Here is a 5,445-nt window from a genome sequence, read left to right as displayed (position 1 = left end):
ATTAGGGAATAAAAGAGAGAGTGGGAGACAGACTCAGGTTGATTTTGTGCCTCTGGAAATGTAAGATTTAAATACCTAATGGATGCCATGTTGTTTCCTATCTCCTACTTTGCATATAGAAAAAACTAATTCACTAATTGCAAAGACAGAAGAGTTACTCCTCTGTTTACATGTGTGGTTTGCAGCCATCAAAATCTCCTACCAGTAGTCCTTGGATTTCATCAGTTTATCATTCAGGTAGTTTATTAGCTTATAATTTATCAGGTAGAGGTGAATTAGAAAATGCTCAGAAAATTACTTTCTCCCTGAACCATATCAATATGTCACTGCATCATCAGTGGGTAAGAACTTGCTGAAGGCATTACTTTTTGCATGACTGGTAAAACCAGTAAAACCTAAGCTGCTGCTCATGCTGGCCCAATCCAATGCACAATTCCTGCCTACTCCTATTCCACCCCACTTTCAAATACAGCCTTTCATTTTCTACCCTCAACACTACTTCTGTTGCTCTATGTTCTTAAGAAATTCCTGGTTTTCAGCTCAAAAAGACAGACTGCAGAGGGAATTTTAGCTAGCGTGAGCAACATTAACAAAAACATTCAAGCATGTAAGTATGTGTATAAGGATGTACCACAATTAAACCCATATCAGAATGCAGTAGTAGTCAGTTACTTAGTCCATTTATATGATTTTTATGAATTCTAGCAAATCTGAGTATATCCTCATGTACTCTCTGAGTCCATGTTGCTTGCTTAGCTTGACTATTATCAGAAGAATTTCATTGCTAAAGAAGTATGAATTACCTTGAAAAATCTTGGCATACTCTTATATCTTTGGATACATTACTACATTTCTGGTCTGCAGACATAACAGATCACAAGAATAATCTGGTGTGAAAAATCTTGCAAGTTTTACCATTAAGTGTTAAGACTGGTCTGCTGGCCTCAAGCCACACAGGAAGAAATACAAGGTATACCAGACAGTTTCATGTTCCTTATGACTTTTTGATTCATTGGTGAACTTAGTCTGGATGCCCTAGGCATATAAACAGCATACAACACTTCAGATCATCGCTTCAAATTTTCTGTACAAAAGGCCTTGGAACTTGACAAGAATAAGACCTAAGAGATTTCTTGGTCTTTCTGACTGAAAGGGGGGGTGAATCTTAAGATGAGCCTCTTGTTTTGTTTTGATCCTGACAGTTATAATGAAATCTGAAAGCAGAAGTATACCAAAAAAATAAAAAGCAATTAAAATTCTAAATGGTCTAGAAGCTCTAAAGCTGGTTTATTCCCAATAGATGCTTAGAAAATGAATGATGTGATTCTCATTTTGTCCATATGTGTTCATCCAGATAATCTACCCTGAGCATTACATGTTTTCTGTGACACAGCAGACACCATTTTCTCTTTTCTTTTAAATCAGCTTTAAAGGAGCAAATCTTTACTCACACAGTCTTATTATGTTAATGATGATGATAAAAACCAACACCAATTATAGTCATTTGGTCATAAAAAAAGTTGCATTTGACCAGTATAGCTTATAGCTTTAGCTTGCAGTAAAACTTAGTCATACAAATGATGCTAGTGCCCCTCATTTGTTTTATTTCACATATTCCGTAAGAAGGAAGCATTAACTCTAGAGAGTATGTTAAACAACTCTTAAGAAAGTTTCTACATAATAGTCTGGGGTATAAACACAAAGGGTCAAAAAGTTATGCAGCCTAGAAAAGGAAGTTGCAAAAGCAAGATTATAGAATTTTATTCTAAGAACATCCTATCAAGGAACATAAGTGAAAAACCACAGTTTTACTTTCTGAAAAACAACATAAAACCACCTCAAAAATTAGAATTTTAAAATACATTCTTCAAAAATTGACGTCTGTGCCTAGAAGAAAAATATCCAGCAAAAACTGGACAGTAAGTGTTATTTCCCTAACAAAGATCTTGAGCCATTTGAAAGGTTGTCTTCCAGGGGAAAGAATGTGTTTTCCAGTATTTGTTTGTGTGGAAGATGCAGAAATAAGCTCTTTTTAAAAATGCCAGAAAATTTTGCACAAAACCAAGCACTTATTGAACTGGGGGTAAGCCTCTGGTTGTTTTCCTGTTCCAGTGGTTAAGAATTGAGAATGATAGTGCTTGTAAAAGGTAATTGTCTGGTTTTGATAGTATTCCAATGCTCTTTCCTTTAAAGTTTCTATCTCAGGCTCTTCTACAAATGCAAATGCTCACGTACATCCTTGTTACCATAATACTTCATCAAGACAGCACAGTTCTCAATGCGATTGCTTTGCTGCTGTAGCAATGTGTGATCAATCCCCCACCTTTCATCACTACTTATACACCAGCTCTACCAGTAGTTCATTAATCTCTTCAAATATTGGTATAGTCCTATAGGAAGCACAAGAAGTGACAAAGTCTAAATACTCATAAGCAAAAAAACCAAAATACCTGCAAAGACACACAGTCTATAAACCCTCAGATTCTACACTTTTTTCTTGCACCAGCTAAAAAAACCTGAACTCATACTTACTAAGCTGAGTTTAGAGTTTTGAATTACTTTTTCTGTGTCCCACGCCACTTTATTTATCTTCCTGTTCAAAGGGTATGTTCTGCAATGCCCCAAAATAATACAGCAAACAATAAGATATTGCAACCTTGAGAACTATGTTATGAATCTCTTTTTAGGACCTGATATACTAACATCCAAACATACACCATGAATTTGATTCTAACTGCACAGAGCTCACTGGGATTATATTGATCTTGAAACTTTTCTTCTTTTCAGCCCTGCATCTTTTAAAAGGCCTTCTAAATGTCCTAATATTTAGCCATACATGACAGTGGCTTGATAAAAGCTTCAAAAGGTTGGAAAATGGTTCAGCAGTTGAATCAACTAATAGGGTTCATGAGATCTGCTGACATTTGCTTATGACTGATCATAGCCTCCACTCAAGGGATTCTCATTTACCTTTATGGTGGGGTTGTTGCTAGCAGTAAGTAAGATGATGCAGAAGAATATTACAGAGCAAAAAGAATACAGTTCTTTCCTTTTGAATTTTTATCTAGTATCTTCTCAGTAACATAAAAAAATTGCAACAGAGAATGAAGCCTAAAATAATTAACAGAACTGAAGGACAGGACTTTGAGCAACCTGATCTAGTGAAAGATGTGCCTGCCCATGGCAGGGAGATTGGACTAGATGATCTTTGAAGGTCCCTTCCAACCCAAACCATTCTATGATTCTATGACTGGTATTTGAGAAAGTGATTAAAATATGTATGTATGCAGAGAACAAGTCAGTGGGAGCAGCAAGGCAGTGCTGCAGGTCCACCAATACCTCTCTAGATGCAGGAACATGAAAAGGCTGTAGGATGAATCAATAATATAACAGAGGAAAGCTGTACTGGGTGAGGCCAGAGACCCACCTATCCCAGTATTTAACAGTGGGTACCTCAGGAAGAGAAGAACAAGAATGAACGGATATATTGGTACTACAGCATTACATTCTCCAAACAAATTCTGGCTCAGATTTTTCTTTCAGTTTTTCCTTATATGCATTTACCCAGTCACATCTTGAACTCCTGTAAAATTTAGCAGTCACCAGAGTCAGTAAAATGAACTTCCACAGTTTAACACTGTACAAGGAAGCATAGCAGGATCTATGGAACCAAATTAAGTTTGGTTTTGTTTATTTTTTTTAAGTGAAATGAGAACAAATGGTAGCCAATTGTATTAGACTTTTGCTAAGGAATGTTCTGAACATCCTGCAGAGTTCTACACCTTGAACAGAGAAAATAACAGGTAAAAATGATGAAATAATAAAGAGTCCTGGAAACAAACTATTTGCAATTGTAGATTTTAGAGGGCTTTACAGAAGTTATGAACGTAAGTTGTGTACTATTGCTATAACACTGTAGTAGAAAAAAAATCCGCTATTGACAGGAGATGCACATGTAGGTATTTTCCATCTCTTCAAATGGAAGAATTTCTAAACAGCTTGGTTTTCTCATGGCCAAAAACTGTCTCCAACTAAATTAACAATGTCATCGTTCTAAATAGGAACGAATACTGCTGACTGTAAAGGAGTTCCTGGTGGCCCATGAACATTTATAGATCCACCAGCCTTTTCTGTTTCCTTTTGAAATCCATCTCTAGCGTTTTATATTTTCTGGGTACTTGAAGTACAGTATGCAAAATGAAAGTGAAAAACGTCAACATTAAAATTTGGATGTGAAAGTCCATACGTTGCATTAAATTTCCATAAAGCTTAATGAAAAACAGCATTCACATACAGAAAATACATTAATGTTCTGATTTGCATTATGTAGTTCAGCAGTGCAAATAATTAAGAGTCTGAGAAAAAAACCAAAACAATTACAGTTCTTAAGCATACATCTACTGTTATGGCTTGCTAATGGGAAGAAAGCTATTCGAGACCATAAACTACAAATCCCAAAGCTATAAGAATGAAAATGTAGAAGTCAGGTTATTACTGACCACCTGACCAGGAGAAAGCTGTTGCATATTGGCTAATGAAGGAAGGCAAGCTGTATCAATATAATGGCGGTTACTGTGATGATGTCTGGATACTGTGTGTTTCCAGTTCATATTATGTCTAAAAACAATTTCTTTGCATTTTAAATGATGTAAGTGGTGCTCAACTAGGTTAAACGTACACAGAAGGAAAGGCTGTTCCAACGTGGTCTTGAATGTTATAGAAGAACTGGTTAAATGAAGGAACTGTAACAAGAGCCACAGAACTGATCACAGAATAGCCAACTGTAACATACACAAGAGAACACACAAAACACCCTTAATAGTATGAAAAGAAGTTGTGGGAAAGACAAACTAGAAAAGAACAATTTGCTGAAATTCATGCATAAAACATATGGCAGAAAGAAAAATTAGTCCAAACTTAAGTACAAAGGTAGCCCTGAATCATATTTAGAAAATTGAATGCACAAAAGAAGTTGACAATCAGAAAGTTATGGCAATTAAACAATAAAGCAAAAGTCAACAGAAAGTGAGGAACATATAGCTAAATAGAAACACTATTTAATCATATCACAGGAGGGACACGTAGGTGAACTAGATGCACTGCTAGACTGTCCCAGAAGGAAAACGTAAACCAATATCCACAAAAAACATTCAAAACACAACTTTCATTTTTCTGAGATCACAATTACCTTTTACATTAATTTTCTCAAGCATTTGAGCTTAAACAACCCAGTTATTCAACCATTCATATGAAGCAAAACTTAGTTAGCCAAAATAATTTATTTAATAATTAACCCACACACACTTTTTTCCATTTTTACTCTTTTTACTCATCTAAATAGAAAAGGTTTTAAAACTTAACTGACAGTCAACACACTTTTTCAGCCAATACTAGAACCTTCCAGATCTGTTTCTGAATTATTGAACTCAGAAGGTCGCTGTAATT

Source organism: Pelecanus crispus, chromosome 6, assembly GCF_030463565.1.
Source record: "Pelecanus crispus isolate bPelCri1 chromosome 6, bPelCri1.pri, whole genome shotgun sequence".
Lineage (NCBI taxonomy): Eukaryota > Metazoa > Chordata > Aves > Pelecaniformes > Pelecanidae > Pelecanus > Pelecanus crispus.
This window is presented reverse-complemented; position numbering follows the sequence as displayed.